The following is a 12394-nucleotide window of genomic DNA, read 5'->3' as shown; positions in this document are numbered from 1 at the left end:
GGTTGTAAAAAAAGTTATTAAAATGTTGGTTACTTTAAAAAGTTCAAAATACTAAAAATTGATTAAAAAAATTAATAGTAAGAGCAATTTTTTAATAAGCCAAACAAAGCATTAATAAATAATAATAAATTTTAAATGGATAACTACCCAACAAGTGAATAAATTTACACTAAAGTAATAAAATTTGAAAAAACACAACCAAAATATTTATCCAATATAGTAAAAGTTAGTGCATCAAAGCGCAATAATAATACGAAAACAATACATTAAAAAAAACCTTTCAATAAGATTAACGAATTCCGTTCCAGCAGAACCACGTGGTGTAAGCGCAGAGTTTTTTGAGGCATAGCGGTAAACCCAACTTTTATGCGGGCACTTTTAAGGAAAAAGGGATAATAAGGACAGTAAACTGTAAGTTTGCATGCAAAATAGCTATGAATGGATCCAGTATGGCATATCAATACCCAATACACGCCATAGGAAACATTAAGGTTTTTAACGGATACAAAAATGCTTTTGGGTACTTAAAAATTTGTAATTTAGACAATCACATTAAAAATTCAGCGAAATACTATAAAAACTGATTTAATAAGACTTCAAAAAATAATATTTACAAAAAAATCTTAAAGTAAAAAAGGAAAAGTTAAATTTTTTTAATGAAATTTATTACAAACGATATAATAATTTATTAATTATATATATATATAAAACATAAAAAAAAAAATTTTTATAGAAAGGTCACTTAAGTTTTAAGGTTTTGCTCTATAAATATAAGGAATTAAAATGCAAAAAATTTTATTAAAAACAAATAAAACAAAGACCACCCCTACATCTTCAAAAAACCGCAAATTAAAATAATTCATTATTTTTTTGGTAACACCAGAAATCGTTGCCAGTGATTGGGACACATCCATCTGCGAGGGACAAATAAAAGGGGTGGATCAAGACAGTCCATGTGGAAACTTAACGGGCAATATTTACAGTAAGCCATTGGGCCCCTTATAGCCAATCAAAATATTAATGAGTTGAAAAAATACATAATATATCATCAGTTAGTATTATTTCAATGAATTTCATAATTATTATTATAATAATAATCATTGTTAAAAGTTACAATGATAAAATGTAAAATAAAAAAAAGGAAAGCCCCCCTCGAAATTAAAGAAAAAGTTTATTATAATTATAATAAAAGTTACAAAGAAAAAATAGAAAATATAAAAAAGTTTATACTATATAAAAAATAAAATAAAAATTTAAAAAAATAAAAAGAAATTCATAATTGAAAAGTTTATATAATAAAAAAATATAATAATAAATAATATATTCTATAAAATTATGAAATATTTAAAATATAAATTCAAGATTAAAAAGGAAGTTGTGAAGAAAAAAGGACCTAATGCTGCTCAGATGGCAAATATAGCAAAGTTTGCTAGCATTTGGTTCGTTGAGCGAATGTTGAGGGTACCAGTTGTTTTCTTTATTATAAGTTGAGGTAAAAAAGTTATCCAATAGTTAATTTAATTTTAAAAAATTAATATTATGAATATTATTCATAAAAACTCAAATAAATAACGGAATAATAATTATTATAAAGATATAATATTTAAAAATTATACATACTAAAAATTTAGAATTATTTTGTAAAACATATAATAAAAAACGGAGCAATAAAATAATAAAAATAAGTTATCATATAACAAAAGTAAACCCTACATTTTACCAAACAGAAATAATATATATAAAATCATTTCTTTAACTTTATATTTAACAATTTTTTAAAATTATCAACCATTTAGGAAAAGTAAATATCAAAATCAACCAATCAATAAAAATAAGTTAAACTTTTTAATAACTAAAGTATGAACCCTAAAAGTTAAAGAAATTTAAAGTCAACCAACAAAAAGACTAAGAATAAATGTTTATTATCAGTAAAATACGATTTCATTAATTTAATACAACTGAAATCAACGTTAAACAATAATAAAGATAAATAATTTTGGTTTATAAAATTTATCCTTAAAGATTTAATCAAATAAATTAACCAATAAAATGATGAAATTGTTATTATTAAAATTATATGCAAACAGAATTCAACCAATAAAAAAGAACATAAAACTTTTAAAAAAACATAAAGAATTCATATAAATTGTTATTCAAGAGAAACAAAAAAAGTAATATAAAACTTTATAACAAAGGTAACTTTTATTTAAAATAAATAAACTTAGTGAACTTGAGTGTAAGTAGCAATATCATAATAATAAAAAGTAAAGCAATTCTTTACTATTTACTTTTAATATTTATTTATGTACTAGTATTAATTGTAAAGTAGAATATTTTATTTTTTTTGTTAAGAAAGAAAGTAATAATAAAAAAATAATGCACTAAAAATAATGATTAAATATTTATAAGAAAAAATACGAAAAAATATTTGAGAAGTAAATAAAAATATTAAATATTAATAAAGTAAAGTGAAATTTTCTTTTTTTTTATTACTTTATTTATTTAATAATTATTATTTTATAATAATAATAACAAATAAATTCCTTTATTTTTCATGAGTATATATTATTTTTTAAAGTTTATAATATTTTTATCATATTAAATTTTCATTCTCTATAAATTATACTTTGTTTCCAGTACTTTTTAATTTAATATTTATAATTTAAAATAATTATAACTTTCATTTTTTGAAAATTTTTAAGTTTTTTTTTAATATTATAAAATTTTTTATCAAATACAAAATAATAAAAATATTATTTTTATAATAGTATAATATATATTATATAAAAATAATAAAGTAAAAAAAGTTAAAAGTATTATATAGTGTAATAAGTAAAAAAAATTTATTATTATTATAAAATAATATTTATAATATAGAAAAATCAGAAAATGAGTTGAAAAATTATTATAAAATTAAAAAAAAATGTTTATTGATAATAGTATAATAATAAAATAATAATATATTATATAATAAAAAAGCATAAATATATAATAATAATCATTTTAAAACAATAAAGTAATAAAAATTATAAGAATTACAAAAAAAAATAAAATAGATAAATAATTGAATAAAATAAAAGAATAAGGGAATACGCAAAAAGTATTATAACTAATTTAAGTAAAAATATTATATTAAATTTTCTAATAAGAAGAGTATTAATTTCTGATAAAAGTAAAATAATAAAATAAAAAAAGTATACATAAGTAATAATAATAGTAATAAAATAGAAAAATGAAAGGAGTAAAAAGTAATAAAATAATTAGAAGTAAAAATATAATTATTATAGCATGAAAAAGCCTAAATTATTAATAATAGAAAATATTAAAATAAAAAAAGTATTATAAAAAAAAGTATAAAGGAAATTAATAACAATAAATAGAATAATTAAGAAAAGAACCAAGATATTATAATAAATAAAAGTAGGAATTATAATAATAAAATAATCTTAAATGATTAATAATAATATAATAAAAAAAGTAAAAAATGTATAAGAATCGTAATACACTATTAAGATAATAATAGGTATAAATAATATCATTAAATAAAAAAAAATTAAAAAAGTAAAGGTATTAAAATAAAATAAAGTAAATTATCAAAAATAATATACATAATAATAGAAAAATAAAAAAAAGTTATGTATTATAAAAATACATAAAAAAATATTGTTAATGTTATTATTACTTAAAGAAATAAAAAATAGTAGTAATAAAGTAGTATAAAATATGAAATATTATTATTATTAAAAAAAATTAAAATCAACAATAATTTATAGAAAATACATAAATATTATTATTATGAAAAACAATAATAATAATATTTTATAAAAAATACATAAAAATATATTTTTATAATTATTTTTTTAAATAATAAAAAATTATTATAAACTGTACAAAATTTATTTTATTTAAATAATAATAAAAAATTAAAAAGTAAAAAAAAAATTCATCACAAGTTTATAATTATTTTTTTATTTTTAGTAAATAATTTAAATATCCTATAATGATATTTTCTTTCATTTGCTTTTTACTATTAGTTTTAATATTTCTAAATATAATTTATTATAATATTTTTCTCATTCTCTTATTTTTATATGAATTAATTATATTTTATTTTTTTCTCATTATTTATTTTACTTATTGCTTTCTTTATATATATAAAAATATAATAAAAAGTAAAATGTATTATAAAAATACAAACATGTACAAAAGTATTAAATATGACCGTTGCCATTTTTATATTTATAATGAATAAATTCGATATTTTAATTTTTACAGTAAAATAATAATTTTCTATTTTCTGTGTTTTCTATGAATTTTTTACATTTTTTAATTTATTATTATTTTTGTTTAAAATAAAAAAATTTATAATAAATATATAAGATCTTCTATTTTTAAAAATATATATAGAAAGCCATAAATAGTAACTTATAACTAATATTATTAATAAAATAATTATAGTATTTTTTATTTATTACATTAAAAAAAACTAAACTTTAATAATTTTTTTTATTCCGAATAACATTTTTTAAATAAAATAATTAATAATAAAAACTATTTTTTATTTATATTTCTTTAAATAATTTTATAATCTTATTAATAAAGTTATAAAAAAATTTTTTATTGTGTTTTTCTAATTTAAAAATTTTATAGTAAAAAAAATATATTTAATAAAACTTTGAGTATAAAACTTTTTTTAATAGTATTATTTTAATTTTATAAATAAAAATATTTAATAAAAACTTCTTTAGTAAGTTTTTATTAAAAAATTTATATAAAAAAAATTGCAATCCTTATTTTTATAATTATTATTAATAATTTTATAAATTATAAATTATATAAAAATATAATAACGTAATAAATTTTATTAAGAAAATTCCCAAAATATAAATTCAATTAAAATAAATAACATAATATAAATAAATTAAAAAAATAATATTAAAAGTAATAATTATTATAAACCGTATTTTTTATTTATAACAAGAACAGGCAAAAAATAAAAAGCAAAAAAAAAATAATAAATACTAAAAATATATAAAAAAGTGTATAAAAATAAAAAATATTGAACTTTTATACAAAAAATAAAAATAGTAATAATAATATGAAATTAAAAAAAAAGTAAAACTTTAATGAATTTAAAAAAATAATAAAATTCTCGAAGTTCCAAATTATTTTGATATTAATAATTTTGCTACAAATTTTTTTATAATACAAATTCAGAAAAATTTTGATGAATTTATTAATCAAAATATTTAATGAAAAAGAATTTTTTTAATGAAGCGTTGCTAAAAAATTACTTTCTTAAAAAAATTATAACGTTAAAAATAATTTTTATTATTATATTTTTATATTATATTTATTTATAGTTTTTATTTTTTTATAAAAGTTTTAATAAAAATAAAAGTGGATAAAATTATTTTTCTTAAAAGTTTTTATATATATTTATTAAAAATAATAATAAATAATAGTTAGATTTACCCAATTTCTTAATGAAAGTTTTATAACTTAAAGGAAGTTCGAAAACTTTTGGGTGGAACGGGAAAATTCTGGAAAGTTCGCTGAAATATTTATTATAGGAGGACTTTGAAACTGGTTTTTCATTTTTCTATTTATGTAAAATATAATATAATATAATATAGAGATAAATAGTAATAATAATAATAATAATAAAGCACTTTTCCGCAGGCGTTGCAGAGCCAATCACCAGTAGACAGCAGGTCGGGATTGGTCGGGGGCTCTGTACAAAAATAGTGAAACGTGCGAGGGCATAGCTCGCAACAAAGGAGGGTCCCTCCATTTCCTGTAAGGAAATTATTATAAAAAGTAAAAAATGATAAATTATTATTATATAAAGATATTAAAGCTACAAAAAAATAATATAAAAATAAAAATATATAATATTATTTTAATAAAACTTTTTAAAAAAATAATTTTTTTTACAAAAAAAATATAAAAAGTATAAATTAATTATTTGAGTATAAAATATTATAACTTTTATAAAAAATTAATAATTGATTTTAATTTTGCAAGGAATTAAGGACTTTTAAGAAAAAATATTATTTAAAAAGTAAAAAATAATAAAATGTTCAATATTAATTATAACTTTCAAAAATAAAAATAATAAAGGAAAAAATTATAATAAAAAAAGTATTTTAATACTAAATGAGTTATTATTTATAGAATAAAAAATATTATATAAAGAAAAAAATAATAATTTTTTAATAAATAAAATAATAATAATAATAAAAAAGTAAATTTTTAATAAAACAAAAATTTTTAATTATTGAAAATTATAAAAATAGTAAAACTTTTTAAAAAAAATAATAAATAAAAATTTATATTGATTTATATATAATAATAAAGAAGAACTGTAATAATAAAATATAAAACGTTTTTAAAAAAATAAATACTTATAATAACAATAATATAGTTAAGATATTACCTCGTACTATAAAGTTTTTAATATCAAAAAAATTTACTTGCTTTCAATATATTTTATAAAAGTAAAAAAAAAAATAGAAAAATATAATAAAATAATAATAATAAAAATTTATTATATTTTAAGAGAAAAATAAATTTATTATATAAAAATAAAAAATAAAAAAAACTAAAATTTATAAAGTAATATTTTTTGTAATAAGTAAATAAAAATCTATAGAAAAAATAATAATAAAAGTATAATTTTTAGTATAAAATTATAATAAAAATAACAAATTTTATTTATAAATTTTGAAAACCGCAAGTTTCGCAAAAATCCGAATGATAAGCGCTCGGAAAAACTTCGGGTTTACGAAAAGTTTCCTTTTGATAATAATAATAATAAAATTAATATTTTTAAATACTTCGAAAAATTTTAACAAAGTTTATAAATAATAAAAAAATTTTTTATTACTTATAAGTATATTAGAAATATTTATTAGAAAAGTATAACTATTTTTTTTATAATAAAAATATTAATTAAAAGTTATAATAATAATAAAAATAAGTAAAAAATTGTAAATATTAGACTGATTTAATAATGCTAATATTTTTATACACTAAAAAAAAATCGGAAAAACTGAAAAAAAAAATCTTTAAATAATATAAAAAACATATATATAAAAAAGTAAAAGTATAATCATCTATAATAAGGAAGAAAAGAAACGCAATCTATTAAAATAAAATTTATATAATAATGATAATAATAGTAATTTTTATTATAAAATTTATAACAGTAATAAAAATTGTAGACTTTTACTCTAAGTAACAAATATTCTTAATTCACCACTCAACATAAAGAAATTATATTACATTATGATTAACTGCTTTTTTTCAAATTTTTTTAAAATTTTTAATTATAAATATTTCATTATTATTATTTTACTATATTAAAATATTACATAAACTGCAATTAATATTGTATAAATAACATTATTAATAGACTTTTATTAAAAAAGCAACAACAAATATTTGCAATAATAATTTTTCACTGTAAAGTTGAATACAAGACCAATAAAACAAGTGGACTTCAATAAAAAAAAAAGTTTTTTCTATCATCTTTTTAACAAAATATAAACCGATGAAAATTATTTCTGTAAACTTTCGTAAAAAAAGTCGCACATTTTTTATAATACATTTTCTTAAAGGCTTGAATTAATAAAATTCAAGTATATAAAAAATTTCTTAAAAAAAGTAGCGCCTAAATTTTTTATAAATTTCTTTTTAAAAGTTTACCTATAACAATAAAAAATTCATAAACTTTTATTAAAAAAAATAGCGCATATATATTTTTTATTGTATTAAGTTTATTAAAAATTTTCAAACCAGTAAAAATTAAAATAATAAACGCTCCTAAAAAAAGTAGTGCGTTAATTTTTTTGATAGCAATAAATTCTTTTTTACATTAAAAACCAGATCTAACAAAAAATTTCTAAATTTCATAAAAAAGATAGCGCGTAAATTTTTTATAGCAACAATATTTTTTCAAAGTTTTAACCAATAAAAATTAAATTAATAAACGTTCTTAAATAAGTAGCGCATTTTTTTAGTTTTTTCAATCAAAAAATTTTTTTTAAAATTCATAAACCGATAATAATAAATTTTATTAAACTTTCATAAAAAAAAAAGAGCGCGTATATTTTTTATTTATTTCATATTTTTTTAAAATTTTAAGGAAATAAAAATTAATTTTATAGACTTTTAATAAAAAATAGCACAAAAATTATTTTATTGCAAAATAATATTTTTTCAAAAAAATATTATTGCAATAAAAGAAAAATATATATTTATATTGAAAATTATTTCTATTATAACATAATTAAAAAAAAAAAAATAAAAGTAAAATTAGAAGACTTAAGACTTAAACTTAAAAAAATAATATTTACAATATAATATATTTTTTATCATAATAATAATATAATAAATAAACATTAAAAATTAGTATAAATAATTTATTATTCAATAATATTTTTAAGAAATTTTTTTTTATTTTTTATTAGATATAATATTTTTTTTACTTCTAACAATAATTTCATTTGTACATTAATAATATTTTTTTACTTTTTTATAAGAGTAATAGAGTAGCTGTTAATATTTTTTTGGAAGTATAATTATTTTTTTTAATAAGAAATATAAATATTTTATAAAATATAATAAAATTTTAATATATTAATTTTGTATAAGTAAGGTGACGTATTATTATAGTTAAAAAAAATATTATATTTATACAATATAATACAAGTAAATTTACAAATATAAAATATAAAATAACTTTTATTATTATTATTATTATATATATATATATATATATATTTAAAATCTTTCATAACGATAATTAATATTATATGAAATTTTCTATATTATTTTTTTATTACCTTCTACACAAAATTTTATAAAAGTAAATTTAATATTCTACAAAAAAAAAATTTTTATTGAATTAATTTTTTATAAAACAAAATTTTTAATTAACTAATTATAGGAGAAAAATAAATAATAATTTTTTATTTATTTATATTTTTTTGTACAAGTATATTTTAAAATAATTGATAACGAAATAATAAGTATAAATTTTATTATAATAATATTTTTTAAAAAAATAATATATAAAAATAAATTTACAAATATTTTTTAAATAATTTTATAAGTATTTAAAAAAAAAATTTTCATTATTTAAATTAATATTCACTTTTTATTAGTTACTATTAAAAAATTTTATGAGGCTTTAATTTTAATGAGCTTTCTCTTTTTACATTAATAATAAACATTTGAAAGTCTTTAATATTATTTTATAAACTTTTATAACTTATTATAATAATTATTTATAGTAAGCGTTTTAATATTATTTTATAATTACTATATTTATTATCATTATAATTAAGTATCATTATTTATATATTTTTTTAAATAATAAATTTATAGTGTTAAATATTATTGTTTTTTAAAAATCTATAATAATTATTAAAGCTTCTTTATTTATATTAAATTTTTTATCAATAATAAATTTATATTATTTTAAATTATTTTTTTGATATTTCTAAAATCACTACTTCTACAGTTTATGTTTATTATTATTGAGTTTATTTAAAAATAATTTTATTTATTATTACGAATAAATTAATTTCTTATATTATTATTATAAAGTTTACTGTTAATATTATTATTATTGAGCGTTTTTTTATATTTTATTATTTTTATAAATTTTTATAGTCATTATTATTATAAAGAAGTTTTTATATTTCTTTCATTTTTTATTTTAACATTTAATGAATTTTTTTGTAATCGCTATTACTATAAAGTTTATTATTATTATTAGGCATTTTTATTTATTTTTATTGATAGATTTATAGTTTCTATCTTCAAAATCATTTATTTTTTATTTATATTATATATAAATATTTAATATTTATTAGTAATAACTATAATATATTTACATATAAAGGAAGCTTCCCAGAAGTTTTTCCACAAAAACCAAAAATATTGCACTCAAGGGACTCCAATTCTCTTATGTCCTGGAAAAAAAAAATTTATATCATATAAAAAAGCATGTAATTTTTATTTCATTAAAATTTTAGTAAATTTTTAAATATATAAAAAAATGTACAATATTTTTGCGAAATTTTGAAAAAGTTAATAAAAAAATATTATAATACATATAAATTGTATTAATTTTTACAAAAAGATACACTATATTTTTATTAAAAAAAAATTCTTTAGCTTTATATATTTTTTGGTTGAAATTTTAATAAATATTTCATTATTTTTTAGTAAATTAAAAATAAGTATAATATGAAATTTTCTTTATAAAAATATTAATGTTCTTGAAAAACAATAAAAGTAATTCAATTTTATTATTTTATAAAAATATAATAAATAATTTAAAAATTATTATAAATTTTATATAACGAAACTTTATTTTAAGAAAAATTATATCACAAATAAAAGTATTGAATTTTTTTTTTTAAAATAAGAAAAGTTATAAAATAATTTTTAAAAATATTTAATACGGATAAATTATATAAATAACCAAATTTTTTATATTAATAGATAATATTTATAAACTTTTATATATAATATAATTTTTTGAATTCAAATTTTATAAACTTTTCAAAAAAAGTTTTATAAAAACAAGTAAACATAAAAATAAAAAAATATTAAAAATATTAAAAAAATTAAAATATAATATAAAAGTATTTAAAATTTATGCCTAAAATTAAATAAATTTAAATAATAATAATGAGTAGTAATAATAATGAATATTTTTATTACTTTTGTATAAATTGTTATAATATTTCAAACTATTTAGAAGATAAACTTTATAAGAATTTGTTTTTATATTATATATGTTTCCTGAAAATTTTTTTTTTCAATGTTTTTTCGAATTTATATATTTAAACAAGTATATATTATTTTATATATTATTTTTTTATACCGAGTTGTTTACTTTTGTTAAGCAAACTTTCTAATTATCTATATTTTATATCGTGATTATTGATAGATATTTTATATAATAAATAATTAATAGTATTAATATAATTAATAATAATAATAAAAACTAAAAAAAATTTTAACTTCATATCTTCATAGACTTATTATTAAAGACTTATGTTTAGAGTTTTGTAATCTACACGCAAATAAAGCTCTACAGAAAGTATTAACAATGATTTGCTGTTACTAACTCATCTCGTTTGCTTATTATTATATACATGAGGATTATAGAAATTTATACAATATTAATTTTTTTTTTAAATACATTTAAAAATTTAATAATAATAATATTTTATATAAGAATGTAATTTATTAAACGGCCACTTTTACTAAAATAAAGCATTTTTTAAAAGTATTATGTTGAGAAATTTGTTAGAATAATTATAAAAAAAATATTTAAAAAAATTAATTCTTATAAAAAAATATTAAATTTTAAATATAATGAAAAAAAAATAACTTTTAAAATTCATATAAAGAGAACTAAATTAAATTTATTATAAATATTAAAAAAATTATACGATTTATAAAATCTTTAAATTTTATTTACTCGAAAAAAATATTAAAAGTCTGTAAAAAATTAATATAAAAATATACCACATAATAATTTTTAAAAATACAAAAAATATAATAAAGAAATTTATAAAAAAATATTTAAAAGTTTAAAGCTCATGAATATATAAAAATTTAAAAATAGAATAAAAAGTTTTTAATATTTATAAATTCTTATTTTAAATATATTATATCTAATTTAAATTTTATGTACTTCCTATAAAAATTAATACAAAAAAAATATTTTTCAGACAAAATAATTCATTAATATACGGAATTTATAATTTTTATAGTTAATAATATCAAAATATTTATAAAAAATAACTTTTTTTAAAAATAGTTTTATTCTTATATAATAATATTAATTTATAATAAAATTTAAAAAAAGGAATTGTAAAAAATTTTTTATTATTTCAAAAAAAAATAAAAAAATTGTAAAATATTATAAAAATATATTTATTCTTATAAACATAAAAACTTAAATTTTTATATTAGATATTATTATAAAATTATATAACAATTATTAAAAAAAAAATTTATATATAGCTTATACTTTATTAATAATAAAAAAGAAATTCCAAAATTTATTAAAAATTAATTAAAAAGTTTAAGTATTAATAAATTTGCTAATATAAATTTTTTTTTAAAAATATTTATTCTCATTTACATTTTAAAAGTGAATAAAAATTATTGTCACTACAAAAATATAAATAAAACAATTTTTATAGAAAATTTTGATTAACAAGAATTTTCAAATTTCATCAGTTTTATTAAAAATCGAAAAAATTTTAAAAATAATAAATCATTTTCAAAGTATAGATGAACTTAATTCATTTTAATAAAACGGTATAAATTTTATATAAGATTTACATTAAGGAATTAAGAA

This window comes from Zophobas morio, unplaced genomic scaffold, assembly GCF_036711695.1.
Source record: "Zophobas morio isolate AGI-343-1 ecotype UQ-CSIRO unplaced genomic scaffold, CSIRO_AGI_Zmor_V1 ptg000277l, whole genome shotgun sequence".
Classification (NCBI taxonomy): Eukaryota; Metazoa; Arthropoda; class Insecta; order Coleoptera; family Tenebrionidae; genus Zophobas; species Zophobas morio.
This window is presented reverse-complemented; position numbering follows the sequence as displayed.